Source organism: Mauremys reevesii, linkage group 23 (assembly GCF_016161935.1).
Source record: "Mauremys reevesii isolate NIE-2019 linkage group 23, ASM1616193v1, whole genome shotgun sequence".
Lineage (NCBI taxonomy): Eukaryota > Metazoa > Chordata > Testudines > Geoemydidae > Mauremys > Mauremys reevesii.
The window spans coordinates 560,362-581,421 of NC_052645.1; the positions used below are offsets into that span (position 1 = coordinate 560,362).

Sequence of the window (21,060 nt, forward strand, 5' to 3'; positions counted from 1 at the left end):
GCTTGGCCATAGACAATGGATCATGTGGGGTGTCCTGGATGGAAGCTGGAGGCATGTAGGTAAGTACAGCGGTCAGTGGGTTTCCAGTATAGGGTTGTGTTTATGTGACCATCGCTTACCAGCACAGTACTGTCAAGGAAATGGACCACTTGAGTGAATTGATCTAGGCTGAGGTTGATGGTGGGATGGAAATTGTTAAAATCATGGTGGAATTCCTCAAGGGCTTCTTTTCCATGAGTCCAGATGATGAAGATGTCTTCAGTGTAGTGCAAGTACAGTAGGGGCATTAGGAGACGAGAGCTAAGGAAGCATTGTTTTAAATCAGCCATAAAAATGTTGGCATACTGTGGGGCCATGTGGGTGCCCATAGCAGTGCCGCTGACTTGAAGATATATATTGTCCTCAAATGTGAAATAGTTGTGGGTGAGGACAAAGTCGCAAAGTTCAGCCACCAGGTTTGGCGTGTAACTAGTTCACAAAACAGTGGGGGGTGTTGGGAAATCAGTGCTCATGCCCCTGGCCAGCCTATTTCCCTTTGCCGCTCTGAAACGTGCCCCCACGTGCAGGCCCCGAAGCTGGGCCCAGGGGCAGAAGGCCAGGGAGAGGCTTTGGCTAGGGCGAGCGTATCCTTGCGAGGTAATTGTCTCTCTGGAGGTGAAAGTCATCAGTGCGGGGTGCGAAGGGAAGTGGCCGTCGAAGGAGAACGCAAGGGATGGGGTGGGCAGGCCAGGGATTTCTTTGTCCCCCCTTCAAAAGGGGTCAGCCTCCCAGGTGGGGAATCGAACCCCGGTCTCCCACATGACAGGCGGGGATACTCACCACTATACTAACAAGGAAAGGGGCACGGTGAGTGGCCCCAGCTCCCACAGACCAGCTACGGTCAGCGTACACCTACACCGTCGCATGGGCCCCAGCAGGCAACAACACCCCTGGCCCTCTTCTGCTTCCCAAAGGCTTTGGCTGCAGCAACAGCCCTGGCCCTCCTCACCTGCCCTTGCCCAGCACGACGCCTTTTTGGGCCTACACAGCTCCTCACACAACACCCGCCTGGGACCTTGCCCTCACCTACCAGCTCAGCAGCACCTTTTTTCCTCTCAAAACCTCCTCTTGCCACCCTCTTCCTTCCACACTTCACACTCACCTCATCACAAACTCACCCACGGCCCCTTTGGCTTCTCAAGCGCCTCTGGAGGGACGCAGCTTCCCAGGCACGCAGATCCTGATCCCTTCAATGTGCACTGGTCCGACATTCAAACACAGCCCTTTCCAGGAGGGACATGCGCTGAAGAAACTGGCGCCCAGCAGGAAGTCCTGGGACTGACCGATGGACCCCACTGACTCCTTTACCAAGCAGAAACTGAGGACCGGCTGATGGCTCCCTTGAAACATGGGACATCAGACTGAGCCACCGTGCTGCAGGATAGCCCTCTCCCACCTACCATGACCCGGATTCGAACCGAGGTTGCTGCAGCCACGGCGCAGAGTACGATCACGCCAGGTGCTGGAAATGCAGGCAGCAGCCCAGTGGAAAGTGCTCAGCTGTGCTCTCCGGCGCCACATACCTGCTGGGAGCAGAGGGCAATGACTGAGCGATGTCCTGGCTAATTTAAATATCACCTGGTTCTCTGCCGGGTGGCTCCACTGAGAGCTGGGGCGTGGCCTGAGTGTGGCAGCACCTTATTTGCATATTAAAAGCAGCTGTTTGGGGCCATTGGGGTAAAATAGGAGTAAGTTTTGGGGTTGGGCCCCACATGTTTAGTGCAGGCTGTGGGGAGCCGGGCTGAGCAGAGCCTGCCCCGACGGGGAGTGTGGTCACCCTGAGCTGGGAGCGTGTGGCCAGACATGGGGAAGGGGCTGCGGGGCGGGGGGTTGTGGGTGGTAGTTGTGGAAAGCAGAAAGTGTTTCCCCCCTTTTTGGGTGGGGTTCTCGTTACTTAATGAAGAGCAGTGGTGGGGGAGGGGAATTGAGACGCTGCTTTGGGGGTTGTTGTTGGGCGCGACACGAACCACCCGGTGCTGGCTGCTGTTGTGGGGCATAGGACAGGTGGGGGCGGGGCTGCCCGGGTGCTTGAGATGAGGGGCGGTTCCTGGTTGGCTGGTGCCTGCCTGCCTAGTGTTTATTGACAGCTGATCTCCCATTGGCCCTAGCCTGGGGCGTTTCTCTGAAAGCTGGTCTCCCATTGGCCCTCGTGCGGGGCGGGTCTCTGAAAGCTGGTCTCCCATTGGGCCCTCCCCACCTGACGTTTCTGACAGGCTCATCTCCCATTGGTGACGTTGTCTGACAGCGATGCGGGGCGGAGCCGCCAGGGCCTTGTGCGCTCAGCGCTCAGCTCTCAGCACCGCCCGCGAGAAGCGGCGTGAGGCCGCGCGGGGCGGGTCCCGCTGCCGGGCGGAGGGACCGAGACCGCAGCCGCGGCGCCGCCTCCCGCCTGGCGCGAAGCCGCAGCGCCGGGGGGGGGTCACAGGGCTCGAGGCGCTTCCGCGCGCGGCTGTTTCCTGCCGGTCGCGGGGTGACGGGTCCTGCCCGGGGCGGCCGCGGGGTCCCGATGGCAGCGGGGGGCTCTGGCGTCCGCCCGCCCGCGGCGGGGGGGCGCTGCGGGGCCCCCTGCACTGGCCGGGGGCTGCGGCTCCTCCTCACCCCCCCCCCCCGGTGACTGGGAGCTCCGGGCTCCGCCTGCGGTGTCTGAGCGCCGGGGGCTCCTCTCCTGCCCGGGGCGGCCGGGAGCTCCCGGGGCTGCGGCTCCTCCTCACCCCGGTGACTGGGAGCTCCGGGCTCCGCCTGCGGTGTCTGAGCGCCGGGGCTCCTCTCCTGCCCGGGGCGGCCGGGAGCTCCGGGGCTGCGGCTCCTCCTCACCCCGGTGACTGGGAGCTCCGGGCTCTGCCTGCGGTGTCTGAGCGCCGGGGCTCCTCCTGCCCGGGGCGGCCGGGAGCTCCGGGGCTGCGGCTCCTCCTCACCCCGGTGACGGGGAGCTCCGGGCTCTGCCTGCGGTGTCTGAGCGCCGGGGGCTCCTCTCCTGCCCGGGGCGGCCGGGAGCTCCCGGGGCTGCGGCTTCTCCTCACCCCCCCCCCCGGTGACTGGGAGCTCCGGGCTCGGCCTGCGGTGTCTGAGCGCCGGGGGCTCCTCTCCTGCCCGGGCGGCCGGGAGCTCCCGGGGCTGCGGCTTCTCCTCACCCCGGTGACCGGGAGCTCCGGGCTCTGCCTGCGGTGTCTGAGCGCCGGGGCTCCTCCTGCCCGGGCGGCCGGGAGCTCCCGGGCTGCGGCTTCTCCTCACCCGGTGACTGGGAGCTCCGGGCTCTGCCTGCGGTGTCTGGCGCCGGGGCTCCTCCTGCCTGGGGCGGCCGGGAGCTCCCGGGCTGCGGCTCCTCACCCGGTGACCGGGAGCTCCGGGCTCTGCCTGCGGTGTCTGGCGCCGGGGCTCCTCTCCTGCCCGGGCGGCCGGGAGCTCCCGGGCTGCGGCTTCTCCTCACCCGGTGACTGGGAGCTCCGGGCTCGGCCTGCGGTGTCTGGCGCCGGGGCTCCTCTCCTGCCCGGGCGGCCGGGAGCTCCGGGGCTGCGGCTCCTCCTCACCCCGGTGACCGGGAGCTCCGGGCTCTGCCTGCGGTGTCTGAGCGCCGGGGCTCCTCTCCTGCCCGGGGCGGCCGGGAGCTCCCGGGCTGCGGCTCCTCCTCACCCCGGGTGACTGGGAGCTCCGGGCTCGGCCTGCGGTGTCTGAGCGCCGGGGCTCCTCTCCTGCCCGGGCGGCCGGGAGCTCCCGGGGCTGCGGCTTCTCCTCACCCCACCCCGGTGACTGGGAGCTCCGGCTCTGCCTGCGGTGTCTGAGCGCCGGGGCTCCTCCTGCCTGGGGCGGCCGGGAGCTCCCGGGCTGCGGCTTCTCCTCACCCCACCCCGGTGACTGGGAGCTCCGGGCTCTGCCTGCGGTGTCTGGCGCCGGGGCTCCTCTCCTGCCTGGGGCGGCCGGGAGCTCCGGGGCTGCGGCTTCTCCTCACCCCACCCCGGTGACTGGGAGCTCCGGGCTCTGCCTGCGGTGTCTGAGCGCCGGGGGCTCCTCTCCTGCCCGGGGCGGCCGGGAGCTCCCGGGGCTGCGGCGCTGCAGGGTCTGTGAGCGATGACGTGGGGCTGCAGGGTCTTCCCGCCATCAAGGCCTGTTGGGAAACCCTGGGTCCATCCGCAGCGGCTGGGAGCTCTGGGATCACTCGTAGGAGCTGCAGGGTCCGTACGCAGTGGGGTGGGGCTCGGGGGGCTCCCCGGCCACCCATGGCTGCTGGGAGCTCCAGGGTCTGCCTGTGGGCGCGGTGGGGCGATGAGGGGTGTGGGGTGGAGGAGGGGCTCCAGGCTGCAGGGTGGGGACGAGGGATTCAGAGTGCAGGAGGGCTGTGAGTTGAGACAGGGGTTGGGGTCCAGGATGTGGTGATGGCTCTGGGGTGAGGACCGAGCTGTGGGGTTCCTGGTGTGGGAGGACGCTCTGGGGTGGGGCACGTGGTTGATGTGCAGTGGGGTGAGGGCTCTGGGGTGCAAGAGGGGGCTCTGGGTTTCGGGGGGTTCAGGGCTGGGGCAAGGGGTTGGGGTGCAGACTTACCTCAGGTGGCTCCTGGTCAGCGGTGCAGCAGGGGGGACCTACTGGCCACTTCCAGGGCACAGTGCGGTGCCCTAGGACACGTGGGATCAGCCTGCCTGAGCCCCGCAGCACCGCTGACCGGACTTTATAACCCAGTCACCCCACTGGGAGCTCCAGGGTCCCCCTGTCCCATGTGGTGGCTGGGAGCTCTGGGATCCACTCACAGTAGCTGGGAGCTGTGGGGTCCATCCGTGGTGGCATGGGCCTGTGGGAGCCCCTTCCGCCACTGGTGGCTGATAGCTGTGAGGTCCCCACCGGCCGACAGCTCCAGTCTTGCTGCCCCAGGGCTGAGGTGGAAAATGTCACTGAGATCTCTGAAAGTCACAGATTCTGGGACCCCCTTTATATAATCTTAGCCTTAATAGTTCTTGACTGTCTCTCTCAATCTAGAGGTCTGTTCTAGGGCACATGGGACAGGGAAGACAGAAGCTCACCCCCCAGCACAGGTTTGGGCAGAAATGGCTCTTGGGCTATTTGCTGAGCATGCAGAGGACTTGTCCAGGCTGGTGGAGCAGCTCAGCCAGATGAGGAGCTGGAAGAAGGAGACCGGAGCAGCCTGGACATCCCACTTTTTCTCCACAGCCACTGCCTATCAGCAGGATTCCTCCTTCTCCTCAGTGAGACCAAATCTAAGCACCTAGACAGCTGGTCTGTCCGCTGCATCCCAATCCCTCATGCCTGAGCCTCCCTGCCAAAGTCCTGTACCTGGCTCCAGAGAATTGTCTCACATCTCACTGGGAACTCGACTTCTTGTGCCCAGAGAGTCTCGGCCCCCCCCAGTAGAGGACCTGAGAAACACAGTGTCTGCCTTTTCCAAATAAGTACTTGGAAAGGTTTTGTTCCTGTGACCACATGGCCTAATGGATAAGTTGTCTGACTTCGGATCAGGAGATTGAGGGTTCGAGTCCCTTCGTGGTTGTGCTTGTGCAGTTCTACCTTTGGGCTGAAAGTCCTGCTCCCTTCAGGGCTGGAACCTCTTCTTGGCCGCTCAGGCCAATGCTCTGCCTTCAGCTAGAGCCCCGGGAAGGAGTTGGGGTGTGGGTGTCACAAAGGCTGGGGCATGAGCCCCAGGTGCTTCCAGTCTTGCCTTTGCCCTTCCTGACTTGCCAAAGAAAATGGGCGGCTGCCCGGGCTAGAGTGTGGAGCAGTTTCCCTCTTCCAAGTGTGTGCCTGTCCCTGTGCTGGAGGGGGGTTGCTACATAGCACCTTGGGAGCCTGGGTGTTTCTCTGCTTCTCGCCAGCTGGGGAAAAGCCTCTTGGGGTAAAATCTCCTGCCCCACTGCCAAAGTGAGCACCTTGAGTGGGAACGGTAAGAGGCCCCACCAGGGGGGCTGGCCCTGATTTCCGACCATCTTCTGATGTTGGCCACAAAGCATCAGCAGCTGGTTGTGGGTGGTTTTCAGTGGGGGTTCGGCATGCCAGGGAGCAGCCTGGCTGGGTGTCTCTGTGGCTGCTGCTGGCCACGCATAGGCATGGTTCTCCCCTCCTCTTGCCCTGCCCTTGGTTGCTCTGTGGCTTTTAAGCTTCCCTTGGAGCTGTCAGCACCAGCCACCTCTGTCCTAGCTGCCCAGAGGAGGAGAGGTGCTGGGCTCCAGCCTGGGACTCTGCCTCCCTCCTGCCTTTCCCTGACTATGAAACCTGGCCCTGACACTCCTTTCTTCAAGCGCCATGTGGGCAAGAGGAAAAGTGTGGTAGAAAGCACAAGGGCCAAACTTGTGGGCATCAGAAATCCCAAACACCCAGTCAAACCATAGCCACTTCTAGACCCCATTCCAACCAAAGACCTGGCTCCAGTGGGTATGAGTCACTCAGCACAAGGTAAACAACTCATTTTTATACAGCTGGAGATAGGAAAGCGCTTGGATCTCCAGGGATTTACCACAAGGTCCCACTGAGATTTGAACTCAGATTTCAGCATGCCAACCATTACACCATGGGACCAGCTTGTGCTAGTTTCTCTGAACATTGGTGACCCTATCATAGAATACCAGGGTTGGAAGGGACCTCAGGAGGTATCTAGTCCAACCCCCTGCTCAAAGCAGGGCCAATCCACAGACAGATTTTTCTCCCAGATCCCTAAATGGCCCCCTCAAGGACTAAGCTCACAACCCTGGGTTTAGCTGGCCAATAGTCAAACCACTGAGATCTTCCTTTCTCACAGGGCCGGCTTGTGTAAGGGGACTGTTGGCCCTTTACTAAAACTGAGTGGGGTTTTTTTTGTTGGCTAGTTCCCAGTCCCACTAGAAGGGGGAAGGGTCAATGGGAAATCAGGACCCTGAGACTGACAGGCCCCTGGGGCAATGGTCACCAACTGGTAGGGAACAAGTGAGAATTTGTTAATGAGTAAAATTCCTGGTGAAAATTGGCAAAGCTGTGGAGAGTTTGAAAAGTTCCAGTGAATTTACACATGAAGATACAAACAGAGAGACAAATAGAGAGAAAAAGAACATCACAGACTGCACAGGCCCACACAGACATAAACAAAACCAAACCCACACAGCACACAGAGCCATATACACATAAGGGAAAGCCACACAAAACATAGAACAAATCCACACCAAAAAGTACAGCAAAAGCCCACAACAGGAAAGCACAAAAGCCACATACCAAAAGATTACTAAGCAAAAAACCAATCTGCATGCAAAAGTCATACACACACACACACACAAGTATATGGCATCCACCAAAATCACACAGGACCCACATGCACATCAATACGACAGACGAAAAAAAATCCCAGCATACAGCAAGCCAGGCAGGGTTTGAGTCTCACAGCGAAGAGGGTGAGCACACAGGTGGGTTGGGGAGCAAAGACTGAGGGGGAGTCGGGGGCAGTGCTCTGGGCTCTGCCTGACCCCTCCTGACACAGGCAGCTGGTGGAGGGCAGAGCCTGGTAGATCTGTGGAATCTGCCCTGCTCTCTGTAAAGCAAGGGGACCTCGGTGTCTTCTGAGCTGCAATTGTATTTTCTGCAGGGCAAAATGATTGGCAGAAGCCATTTGCTTAAAGGAAACTAGGGCTGTAGGTGAGGTTTGAACTCACAAGCTCAGCATCACTCCACTCAGCACTGCTCTGTAAGTACTGGGCACTAACCCATTGCACCCCTGGACCCTGTTTTCAGGAGCTTGTCTCCATGTTTCATGGATGGATTGGGGGGGGGTTGCATTAGCTAAAACAAATCCATATTAAAGGCTGCAGGATGGCAGCAGCAGAGGTGGGGAGTCTCCTTCCATGTGATAGAGCTGGTTCCCCCTTCCGTTGCTGAGGGGAAGGTTGGTGCTTTGAGCCCACCCGGTGCTGTAACGTCCCATGGGTGAGATTAACGGGACTCTTGGGAAGGGAAGGGAAGGGAGGGGAAGTCTTTTCTATCCCTGCCTAGCTCCATTGGTCTCCTGTGGCCCTTTCGGCTCTCTGCTCCCCTGCTGGGGAGATGCAGAGACAAGCCCCCATCTGGGTGAGTCACCGAGAGGCTGTGTCCCATGGCGTGTGTGGGGGAGGGGGAGGATGGGGCTCAAGGGGAGAAGGTTGTGTGTGACAATGGGGAGGGGGAGGGTGTGTTCCTTAGGATAGAAATGATGGAAAACACAGGGGCAGTGACAGTGAAGCCCCGTGTCTGAGTGTTATGACCCTGTGTGGTGCTGCCGTTCACCTTCCCCTCCTATGGGCTCAGCTTTCATTGAATCCAGCATTTTTTCACCTGTCCTCACCACAGAGGTGTCCCACACGCCTCAGCTACGGAGTGTCCCTCTTAGAGACGCTGAGACTGGAACTGATTTCAGCTGCTGGGCAGCTCTGCTAGGTCTTTATTCATTTGCACAGGAAAATGCTGAGTGTTTAAATTCATTTCAAGCCCCCTGCCCCCATTCAGCGAATTCCTGAGAATACTGGAGATGGGTCTGGAAATCGATTTTCATTCAAAAAAGTTTTTAAAGGGAATCACTTGGATTGGAACTAGGAATCTATTACCCTGCAGGGAAACATTCACCCACTGAGCTACCCTCACAACAGAGAGTGTCCTGTATAGCCCAGAGCAGGAACAGTTTTTAACCTGGGGGTTAGTAAACTTTCTCTCTGTACAAACACCACAGCTTAGAAACTCCCCACCCCCGCTCTGTCTCACCAGAGCACAACAACAACTCTCCTTGGGGCACACACAGCTCCCCAGCTCCCTGCCCGTCAGTCTCTCCAGCATTGCTCCAATCCCTTAAAGCAGGGTCTCAACCTCAATTTACCTTAGGGCCAGGGCCAGTCCTCCAGTCCTTCCAGTGGGCCAATAATGTCACTCACACTGCCCAGACCCCGCCCCCCAAAACTCCGCCCCTCACCTGCCTAAGGCTCTGGGAGGGAGTTTGGGTGGGGGGAGGAGGTCTAGGGTTCAGGCCCTGGGTTGGGGCTGGGGATTGGGGTTCAGGAGGGGTGCAGGCTCTGGGGGGAGTTTGGGTGGGGGGAGGAGATCTAGGGTGCAGGCCCTGGGTTGGGGATTGGGGTGCAGGAGGGGTGTAGGCTCTGGGAGGGAGTTTGGGGAGAGGAGGGGGTATGTGGGGAGGGGGTGGTGGTGCAGGCTCAGGAAGGGGGTCAGAGGTGTGGCGCTGACCTGGGGCTCCAAGGCAGGGCAGGCTGGGGGGCCTCCGTGTGCTGCTGCCCCCAGGCATCACCCCCACAGCGTCCCATTGGCCACAGGGGTGAAAAGGCAGGGGCAGCGTGCGGAGGCACAGACTCCCTGCCATGGGGAGGGGCCGGCAGCCACTGGAGCGAGCAGGCAGACACTGCTCAGCTCCGCTGCACTGACGGGGCCCCTGGGGGGAGCCCCTGTGGGCGGCAGGTGGGGCCAAGGGAGTGACCTGGTCCCAAAACTGCTGGAGCCCCACGGGCGAGACCTGGGAACCAGGGCTGCCAGCCAGACAAACACCTTTAAGAGGAGGCGTCCCTCTCCCTGTCACAAACTGATCTTCCTCCTTCAGTTCAGTGACAGCCTGAATTGTTCCTTATCCCGGCAGAGCCAGAGGACTGAAAGCAGCAACATCAAACCCCTGTGTAGCTCGCAGGAATGGACATAAACACTCCCTGGTATCTGAGGAGAGGTTTAGCTTTGCCCTTGGTCAACTACAAGGCAAAAGGGAAAGGAGGTGGTGCCAGGTATAAAGAGTGAAACACGACACATCATAGTTATGCCCACGGTGGCTGCAAAATCTTTTGATGTACTTCTTCTTATCAGCAGTGTATTGTTTTCTCTGGAGCCTAGGCCTTGACCAAGACGTTTGTACCTTGATAAAATAATCGACTGCCCCTGGTGAAGGCAATGGACTTGCACTCACTGGGGTGTCCCTACACAGGTACAAGTACTAACAACAGTGGCTGCCTTTTAGCCATAGATTTTAATCAGGGCAATAAATTGATACAAACCCCTGTTAAATCATTTCTCAGCCCGAGTCCTTCACCCACGTTCCCTAGAGCATTGGGCCACCATGTGGACGTTACATTTCTGACCTCAGTTTCACACAAAGACAAAATTTCCTTTGCACAGATCCATGAACAGTGAAACCTCCCTGTGTCTCTGGTCTGAGCCAGGACATTCGATTCCAGTGAACCCTTCTCTCCTGCAATGGTGATGGTCAGACAGAGGGGACGTGGCACCTGCATCCCTGCCAGGGAGATATTGGCTCAGCTCTTTCTTTCTGCTGCTGTTGTTAGTCCATGAAACATCAAGGGTAGAATGCAAGGCTGAGTTCATGCACCAGCCCCCTGAAAAAATTTCAGTGCCCCAGAGAAATCCTGCCCCCTGCTATTGGAATGATGTGCTGGAGATTTGACTAGGAAAGGGACTGTCTGAATTGTCAGAGTGGGGAATGAACAACAATCTACAGCAATGTCATTCACACAAACACACTCTCATCCTGCTCCAGCCAGAAGGGAAATGGGCAGGAATTCTTGCTGTTCAGCCAAGGACACACTTACACTGATGCGCAGCCGTGAGTGTGCTGGGGAAGCTGGTCTGAGCAATTTGAAGTGACAATTCAGTGAGAACAGAATCATCATGTAGTGGAACAGATGTATGCCAAGTAGTTGTGGCCGAGTGGTTAAGGCGATGGGCTAGAAATCCATTGGGGTTTCCCTGCGCACGTTCAAATCCTGCCAACTATGCTGTTGTTATTATTGTACTCTTAGTACCTGAGCATCCACAGTGTGAACTGGAGCCAGATCTACTTTCACTCTGTCTACACTTAAAACGCTGCTGTGGCATTGCTATAGCACTTTGGAGTAGACGGTGACTGGAGGGATTTTCCCATCCCTGTAATAGCTGCATGGACAGAACAATTCTTCCTTTTCTTTAGCACTATCTAACCCGGGCTTAGGTCACATTAACAATATGTGTTTGTGGGGGGGTCACACCCTGAGAGACGTCGCTCTGCCAGTTCAGTGCCCAGTGTACACCAGCCCTTAGATCCCTCTTGGTATTTCAATGCAGGCACTGACCTGTGAGAGGAAAACATCAGCTCACAAACACAGAGACTGAATTTCCCACATTTAATCTCGCTGCACTTTCCAGAAAGTCACAAAATTCAATTCATTCTTGCTAGGACAGAGAAAAAATAATTGATACTAAGTTTTTGGCTTGATTAAATAAAATTAAGTGTTTAATTAATATAGTAAAAATCTGTACTGATTCCTCTAACACCATAGCGTGAAATAGGAACAGAGACAAATCTTGTCAGTGATGACTAATTTCACAAATGATCTTCCCATTATTAATTTCCACATTGCCCCTATTGGAGGTCTGGGCATCTCCAGTGTCATTGCTCTGCGTTCACCTTCCCCTAGAATTGTTCTCGGACATTCGACTTCCTCTGCGGCATGGGGCTCGGGTCACTTGCTGGAGGATTCCCTGCACCTTGAGGTCTTTAAGCCACAATTTGAGGACTTCAATAACGCAGACATAGGTTAGGGGTTTGTTACAGGAGTGGGTGAGTGAGATTCTGTGGCCTGTATTGTGCAGGTGGTCAGACTAGATGATCATAATGGTCCCTTCTGACCTTAAGTCTATGAATCTAGTCCCAAATTTGGAAAACTGTGCAGTTCAGAATGTGAATAGTGACCCCGTCTCCTTCCTGCACCTGCTCTACATTGCTCCACAGCAGCTTCTCTACCTGCAGTCACCCCAGCACTGCAGTGCAGCCGCCCAGGGTTCAGCAGGGGCCCCTGGCAAGGACCATGAATGCAGCTAACAGCCCGGTGTGCCTGGCCCTGAGGCAGCTGTAAAAAAACAACACTCCCCCCAGAAGTACAGAGACTGAATTCCTTAACTTTAACATCATGACCCCCTGTAGAAAGCCACACGTGTCAATTGTATTTTCACAGGGAGATGCAAAAATCAAGTGACCAATTTTTAAGTTGAGTAAATAAAGTTGAGGAGATAGTTATTAACCTCACAAAAATATACTAAAGATCCCTCAACATAACACCTGAAGGTGAAATATGAACAGAGACAAACCTTGTCAGCAAAGGCTCATTTCCCAAACGATCCTCAAAATGTTACTAATTCCTACCCCTCCTCCACAGGAGCTCTGTGCAGTGTCACTGTTCTGCAGGCAGCTTCCCATTCAATGCTGTTGTGGGACATTCCCAGGCCTGGAAATGTACCAATGACAGAATTTGAAGAGCAAACCTGGCTCCCTGCACCAGGCGGGATTTGAGTGTTTCGTCCCTGTCACTTAGTCTTTGTCAATAGTACAGATGCCAGGGGCAGGACTCCAGGCTCTGCTTGAGGGATCCTGGCACAGGGGCTGGGGGGCGAGAAAGGATGGTAGATTCTGACCTGGAGAGGAGGTAATAAGTGAGGGTCCCCAGGGCTTGAATTCTACATTTCACAGGCCAAATGAGGGGGTGACACTACTTGGTTAATGAAAACCAGAGCTCCAGGTGAGGTTTGAACTCACAACCTCAGCATAGCTCCTCTCAGCACTGCCCTATAAGTACTGTGCGCTAACCAATTGTGCCACTGGAGCACCTCTTAATTTGGATTCTCTGAGACTCCTAGGTTGATACAGGCGACGGGTGACCCCAAAACATTCTCAGTGGAGCTGAGAGCAGGTAGCGACAAGTGTTGTACTTGGTGGGGTGGATTCTTCTTAAGGCTTCCAGGCACCATTTGACCCTTTTGTTCTTCCCTGTGTAATAACAGAGCTGGTTAAGACTCAATGGAGAGTCTTGCTGCAGACCAACAGGTCTGAAATCACTGGTAACCAGCTCTAAGCATTAGTCCTGCTTTGGGACAGTGTCTCTCATGCAACAAACTGCCCAGTCTGCGCTAGCAGTGAGGCTCCCTCACTAACAGCTGAAATCAGGGAGAGCTGTGTGAAGTGCAGGGCCCCAGGGGTGCCTGAACAGGGGGGAACAACACCCCAGGTGCCCAGAGGAGGAGAGGGGCTGGGCTCCAGCCTGGGACTCTGCCTCCCTCCTGCCTTCCCTGACTGTGAAGCCTGGCCCTGGCCCTCCTTCCTTTAAGTGCCAGGTGGGCAAGAGGAAGAGTGTGGCAGCTGCAGGGACCAAAGTTGTGGACATCAGGTGAAGCAGCAAGAAACCCAACGTCAAGTCATCCCGCAGGAATCTCTAGCCAGACTGTTAAGTTCCGGGACCCCCAACCGATAGCCGCCCATTGAACCAGCCAGACCAGAGACCTATCTCCAGTGGGCATCAGTCACCCAGCAGGAGAGAAAAACCTCACTCTAGTTGACCCTGAGAGAAGGTAGCCAAACACATTGAGCTCCAGGGCTTTGTAGCAAAGCAACATATCACCAGGAGGTCCCACTGAGATTTGAACTCAGATTCCAGGATTCAAAGTCCTAAGTGCTGCCCATTACACCATGGGACCTGCTGCTGTTTCATTTTTTAGACCCCTGTGACTCTCAGCTGGCTGGTTTGCACTCTGCACTTATTGCTTCCCACCAGCGGCTTCCTCTCGCAGGACTCTCTCTCCTCCTCCAGCGACTATAGTCCTGCACTACCGGATCCATGGGTCCTGCCCTGAGACCCCACATCCCCCTGCTTTGTCTCCGTTCCCTGCAGGCTGCAAAAATGTCAGGGGAGGCCGCCCCTCCCTTCACTCGGTGCTCCCGCTCATATCAGCCAACTGCAGCCTCATCTCCTGGATCTCGGCCAGCTGTCGCTTGGTCCGATCATACAGTCACAGGCTGACTGGCTCCCCTGCCTGGATGGTCTTGTGGAAATCCCACAGGCAACGCTGCAGGACTTGGAACCACTGGTTTCTTAAATGTTGTGGTGTTTGCCCGACTGCCGGAACAAAGCCACCAACTCCTCCCTCACCGACTCCCACCAATCCCCCTGGTAACCACAGAACCCTCTGATGCTTTCCCGTTCTGCCAACACCTCCAGGCCTCGCCCCCCTGCTCCTTTATCTTGCAAGCTCTGGATGTTCAGCTTCCAATATCCTCTGCCCTGGGTCAAGGAATTGCCCACATTGAGCACACGGTGAGAGCTGCGTGATCCGAACAGTCCATTGGCTCCACCCTGCACTGGGCTGTCGACGTGCTCTCCTTCACGGAAATCCGGTCAGTGCGACTCCTGGCCTGTCCCCGCAGAAAGGTGTATCCCCTCTGCGGCTGGTGTGAGCTCGGGTCAGAGGAATAGGAGGTTACTGCCCACCCTCCACTGGTTCACTGTGGAGAAACACGTCCTCTAAGCCGACCTCGCTACAGACCTGCGCCAGGTAGTGCTCATCATAGAAGAGTTTCCTCTGACCATCAGGAAAACAGGACCAGCAGTCCTCAGGCCAGTGCAACAATTGAAATCCCCCCCGACACCAAACACCGTGCGGTCCAGAGGAAGGGAGCCAGTTCCTTCCATAGAACTTTCCTTTCACGCCTTAATTGGGGACCAAACACACTAATAGAGCCAGAACCAGTGCTGCAGAGCACAAAGCCCACCAGTAATGCTCTCCCTGGTCAGAGCTCCAGCCCCTTCTGTACTCGCACCATGAATGTGAAGAACAAGACTCCAACCCCATCATTCTTCCCTGGCCTGGAGGACCAGAGAGATGGGCCCTTCCACCAATCACCATCAAGCTACCCTAGAGTTGTTAATGTGCATTTTATGAACACCCACCGTGTCCAAGTCACTGAACATCAAGTGCCTCCTCCTGGGCCCCCAAATCCCTTCCACCTTCCCATTTTCACAGATGCCCCTTCCAGGGTACTGCCCTTGCTCAGCTGCACAGAGGAGTTTTCATCCCCTATACCTGCCTGTCACTGCCCAGCAGCCCTCTGGCACCATTCCTGAGGGCCACCCTGCCTCACTCTCTTCCTGCCATATTGGGTCCACCAATAACTCATGTAGGAGAGACAGCTCCCGTCCCTCATTGTTAAAGGTCAGGTGGGCCAACTAGGGGCAGAATCCTAGTATCTTTTCCTACTGCAGAGCCCAAGCTCAGGGACTCACCTTGGGTGCAGGAACTGCTGTGCTCCCAGAAAACAAGCCACCACTGTGCAAAGAGAGATGAACGGGCCTGCCAAAGCCTGGGATTGAACCAGGGACCTTTAGATCTTCAGTCTAACGCTCTCCCAACTGAGCTACTTTAGCAGCTGTGTAGCAGTATTTTGGCCTGTTGCTTCTCTGTCTGGTAGTTGCACACAAAAAGGACGTCATTGTGAGCGGCCCATGAAGACAAGACTCGCTTTTGCCTGCCTTGCTCAGCTTGACTTGCTGCCTCACCCTGTTCCTGCCCTAGTGCCTGGGTTGACCTTGCGGTGGAAGGGGACTGGGGGCCAGTGGTGCGGGCAGGAGGTTGAGCTGGACCCTGAGCTAGACTAGACCCTGGCAGCCAGAGTCTGGCCACCACTTGCTGCCCCTCCCTGTTGTCCTGGCTTCCCCCACTGGGCGTCATTTCGGGAGGGAAATGGGGCTTCTGCCTCCCCTCCCTGATTTTCACACCGCAGAGGAGTGCGAACAGGAAAACGAACGGCTGCTCCACACCCCCACCGGAGGAACCTGACATAACCTCAGGATTAAGACCCAAGGACTCAGGCTGAGAACTGATATAACACCACTCATTTGGGATTTATCAACTTGTCTTCCATGAAGCAGGGCCAGATCCAGTGCTTTTCCTGCCCCAAGCGGCAAAAAAAAAAAAATTAAAAAATCAAAAAAAATCCACAATCAATGGCAGCTCTACCATTTTTGGCAGCAAGTTCTTCCCTTTGAGAGGGACTGAGTGGGCCAAATTGCCGCTGAAGAACCGGACATGCCTCCCCTTTCCGTTGGCTGCCCCAGGCACCTCCTTGCTGTGCTGGTAGCACCACATGATGTAGTAGGCGATAGCTAACCCAGGTGGGGCACATGGCCCCACACACGCCCTCTGCAAGTGTTGCCTCTGAAATTAGGAAAACTGGTGAGTTGAAGGCACAGCTGCACACCCAGGAGAAAGCCCAGCATGACATGCTCAGGGTGAGGGGGGTGCTAAAACCTGGTATCAAACCAGAAACCTTCAGATCTTCAATCTAATATACTCCCACATGAGCTACTTTGGCAACAGCCAGGCCCACCAGGAAGGCTTAATACACGAGCCACAGCACATGCTGGGAAGATTTAAATCTGGATGTCACAACACAGGAGACAAACAGTGGACTTGGCCCAGAGGGGCAGGCTGGGTTCCCTATATCCCAGTCACTCAAGCCAGCACCTCCCAAGCCCCCTCCCAAGCTGTCACTGGCGCCCCCAGGTCTGCAAGACGAGAGCAGCAGTTCTCACTGGAACAACTCCACCCACAGCTCGCAGGCTCCTCCCAAGCCTAAACCGGAAAACCATCTTGCCGGAAAGCTGCCCACTAGGACTCACCACTGCTTCTTTTCCTTCCACCCAGAACCCCACTTCTTCTCCTGGGCTGCAAGTAGCCACCCTGGGAAGCCAAGAGGCAGGCACAGGATTCTACCTCCCAGCAGCCAACCGCACCTCCCCAGGCTTTGCAGAACAAATGGTGGTGCTCTACTAACCCCACTTAGCCGCACTGAGGCGCTTAGCTTCTGCCCTGCCTTCCTCAGCTCGACTTTCCTCTTTTGCCCCATCCCTGCCTCACTTCCTCCTTTGGCAAGTCACGCAAAGGAGCCAGTCTCCGCAGGCCAACCTCCCAGGGCAGAGGAGGCCAAGCCACAAGCATTCAAAAGGTGACTGGTGTAACTCCTCTAGCTTCCCCAGGCTGACGCCAAGGTACTTTGTCCACTGATGTCACCACCCTCCATCGTGCGGGGGTTGGGGTTATCCCAGGGACAGGCCAGTGGCAGAAGGAGGAGCGCCTTGCTGGACAGCATGGGGAGCTGGGAAAAGGAAGCCAGCATGTTTCTGCCTGGTTTTGGGCTGAGGCCCTTTTGCATGTCAGGTTACCATGAGAACCGCTACACTACAGAAACTCCATCACCGTGCGCTGCCCTGCCCCACCCCTCAAATTCCATGCACTTTGGTGGTGCTCACCCTGGCACACACCGAGGGGCGAACCTGGAGAACATGGCCGCAGCTCTTCGATGGGTCAGCTGGAAGAGCAGAGGACTGGAGCTGGGACTCAGGAAGTCGTCCTTACATCACCCTTGTGACTCCAGCCTGAGGGAGAGCTTCTTTTCCTTCCCCTTGCTGAGAAAGAGCAAGAGGAGAAAGAACTGTCAGGTGGGCCTTTTCCTGCAGAGAAGCCCAAAGTGAGGGCCTTGCATTGGGTAAAGGAACTGCTGTGTTTCCAGGAAACAGCCCACTGCTGCAGAAAGAGTCTGCTAAAGCCTGAGATTGAACCAGGGACCTTTAGATCTTCAGTCTAATGCTCTTCCAACCAAGCTACTTCAGCACCAGCAGGGGGCCTTTTTGGGCTGCTGTTTCTCACCTTGAAGCTTATTCTCGATAAACCATCGTTCAAGTCAACAATGGCCAATGCAAGACGGCCATCGCTTGCTATTTTAGCACTCAGAAATGTCATCAACTAGCCTTTGGATCTCTCCACTGCTTTAGTTCAGGAGAGGAAAGGCGAGAAAAGTGACCTTTGAACTAAAGGCCTGGGGTTAACAGCCTAACGCTGTCTCCTACTGTAACACTATTTAATAGCGGCCCACCCAGTGCTGGTGACAGTTCCATTGCTAGGTGTTAGCACATTTTAGTTACTGTCAAAATTTAAAAGTTTCTATACGCTTAAAGGAAATGATTTTTTTTATTTGCTTATATATGGCATGAATAAATGGTTTACACATCCTAGCATGAAAATGTATTTTATATGACAGAGAAAATCATGCATCAAATTGTGCATCAAAATCATGCGATGAGCTACAAATGCAACAAAAATAAGGTATTCAATGGTTTAACATATGGAGCTGGGGTGGGGCTGGGGGGCACTGAAGACACTTCTTGCCTGGGACACCACTTGGTCTAGGGGAGGCCCTGTCAGGGAGAGCAGGAGTTAGTCTCACATGCCTATTTCCAGGCTGTTATCTGTGGGCACCCTGCTCTGGGGAAGGGATCGTGGCAGCCCAGACTCAGGGCTGGAACAGACCCCGGATTGAGGGGGTGGCCGCAGGGTTTGCAGCACTCTGATGTCTCAGACAATGTGTCTCCCCAAAGCCTCGGATCTGCATCCCCAGAAGGCTCCTGCGCTGCCTCCGCTCCTCTCACAGTCTATAGCAAGGAGCAGCAGCAAGGGTCAGGGATGAGCCATAGGGCACTAGGTGGGGGGCAGAGGCTTCAGGACTAAACCCAGCCCCAGAGCAGAGGGGGTATGAGGCTTTTTCTCTCCTTAGCCACGTGCTATGGCCCTGAGAGCTCTGTGAAATGCCTCCCCGCCCACAGCCTGGGGAAGGGGAAGGAGTCTCAGGTTCTAGCGTGATTTGGCTGAGGATCACTGGACCCTAGAACCATTCACTGCCCTTTCCCGGAGAAACCTGTGATGCCCAGAACGGGGCTGAGATAAATGCTGACAGGAGCCAGGATTTGCTCCCCTGGAATAGCAGCAGGATTGGGCAGCTGGAAATCTCACCAAAGGAGCTGAAGCCTTGATGGGTCAGACACAGATGTCCCAGGTACTGCATGGGGGGCTTAGGTTTGTTTCTGGACAATTGCAGTGAGAGTCTTATTGTCTCAACGTTTCAGTAGAAAAATTCAGACCCAAACTGTCTGTGGCGGGGAGGTGGATAGCGGTTTCTTTGGGTTTGATTTAGTTTGTTTTCTCTTTCTCATTGTAAAAGCCTTTGATGATTTTGATGGGAACAATGTTTGCACAAGGCCAAGGAAAAATAAGAAAAGTTAAACATCTGCATTGGAGTGAGGAGGTCTCTGTGGGCCAGGGCAGGGGTGGAGATTTTCATGGGGAGGGGGTTAAGGGATGAATTAGACACTTTTGCGGGAACACGGGGATGTTTTGCAGTTTAATTTTTCCAAAGGGAAACCTCCCCACTCTCCCTGTGCTGCTGCCCAGCTCAGACCCCACTGACACCCCTGTGACGAAGTGGGAATTTTCAGAATGTTTTGCATATTGTGCATGCCTCAGTTTCCCCTATTTGTTGCATGATTATCTAGGACAGAGGTCCAAAATGCAGGGTGCATCCCGCCGGGTGGAATGAAGTAACACTCAGGGGAATGGAGCTGGGGCCCAGGCCAGCCCCCAGAGTGTGTGGGGAGGGAGCACCCTCCAGCTCCGCTCCTGGCTGTAGCCCCAGCTGCTGGCCCTGGCTGCTGGCCTGGCTCCCAGGGCTCCACTCCCAGCCCTACACCTGTGGCTCTGCTGCCGGTCTCTGCCCCCACCCCCAGCTCTGGCCCCTGCCTCAGCCCCCTTACCCCTGTCTGCATCCCTTCCCCCACAGCTGTGGCCTCATTCCCAGGTGTGGCTCATGGGGGCACGGACAAGGGTAAGGGGGGGCCTGACCCTCAAAAAGTTTTGGGACCACTGATCTCGGTGCTGGGACAAGGGTGTTTACTCTGCAGAGACCCCCAAAGGGCAGGTGTGGCTGCTGTCCAGCTGCCTGGGCCCAGACAATGGCCACAAATTCTGTCTCCTAGCAACTGCTGGCCGGGCGCACCTGCTGCAAGACACCAGCTGGCTGGGACGAGTTGGAGAACAAAGAACGAGGTGGAGGCCAGGTGAGCAGGTTACCGGGGAAACAGAACAAAGGACAGAAGAGGGGAAAGGGCCTGGCTGAGTCGGGCTGTTGGGAGCAAGGAGTCTGCTGGGTTGGGGACTCGACGGGAGAGCCCAGGCTCTGAGTTCGGGGTCTCCCCAAGATGGACGTTGCTGAATCTTCCTGCTTCCTGTGCGAACACAGAACTTTCCCAGGCTGGATTCCAGACCCCTAATGAACCTTCTGTTTTACAGCACTGGCTGAGAGTCACTGGTGATTGTGGAAGTTGGGGGATGCAGGACTCCTTTGCGGGCGGGGGGGGGGGGTGTAAGGCTTTCCCCGGTGTCCTGCTAAGGTGACTCACTACAGGAAGCTCCTGGCATGGAACAGGGGGGCTGAAAGGTCCAAGGTCAGTCCCAGGACGTGCTGCAGGCAAGGAGGTTTCCCCCAGTGAGAGCGTCCCCTGGGCGGTGTCACACTGATGAGGGCTCTGCCTGGGTTTGGTTCAGAGCTGTTCCAGAGCACGGAGCCTGGGTCAGGCCCCAGCATGTGACCTGCAGGCTCCACTCTGGCAAAGCTCCCTGTCCCTGGGCTTTGGCATCACTAGCCCCTGCTTAGTGACTAGGGGTCAGTTTAGGGGAGTGATTCCCAAAATGTGGGACATGCCTCCTAGGGGGGCACAGAGGAATGTTCATGGGGGCACCTCAGGCTTGAGCCAGCCCCCATGGAGGGCAAGGAGGGAGCACCACTCAGCCCCACTCTGTCCCAGCTCTTCACCCACCCTACCCTGAGCCTGAGCCTGAGCCCCTGGCCCAGCTGTGACCCCCTTCCCTGTGTCTGCACCCCTCTCCCCAGCAAGCCACAGCCCCACTCCCAGCCCTGGTTCTCGACCGCAGCTTCCGGGGGGCCTTGGCCATGGCTAAGAGGGCACCGTGTGAAAAGTTTGGGGACCACTGGTTTAGGGTGACGTCCTCAATTGCTTCTATGCAGTCCAATAAAAGCTATTCCTCACCCACCTACCCCCTATCAGGACCGACTAGGTATGTTCTGCTGCCCTTCACTCATGCAGGAAGGATAATAACATTTCATTCCACTCAATCCTAAAGTGATTTGTAACCCACTATCAGCCAAAACTGCTCATCTTGGGAAAGTGGCTCCATCATGCTGCATAGCTAGGCAGAGTAGGTGTGTCTATGCAAACACCGTCTGTTCCTGAAGTCTTTCCCCCAGCTCCTCACTAGATGTGAGGGGGGAGCTCATTCAGCCCCTGCGTCCACTTAGTGTTTCAAAACTCCTTATTGTCCCTATCCCTGCTGGCCTTAGATTTCTCCTTCTGTCTACCTTTTAGCAGTTCT

General features: G+C 56.3%; 3 non-coding genes across 3 annotated transcripts; all 3 read right to left on the reverse strand.

The window, feature by feature from the left end:
- Positions 1–12,522: 12,522 nt before the first annotated feature.
- On the reverse strand, positions 12,523–12,616 carry TRNAI-UAU. Its single transcript has 2 exons — positions 12,579–12,616; positions 12,523–12,558 (listed from the first exon to the last, which is right to left on the reverse strand). It is a non-coding gene; the product is annotated as a tRNA-Ile (tRNA).
- Positions 12,617–13,410: 794 nt separating this feature from the next.
- TRNAQ-UUG lies at positions 13,411–13,482 on the reverse strand. The gene has a single exon. It is a non-coding gene; the product is annotated as a tRNA-Gln (tRNA).
- A 1,651-nt stretch (positions 13,483–15,133) lies between these two features.
- Positions 15,134–15,206, reverse strand: TRNAF-GAA. The gene has a single exon. It is a non-coding gene; the product is annotated as a tRNA-Phe (tRNA).
- Positions 15,207–21,060: the final 5,854 nt, after the last annotated feature.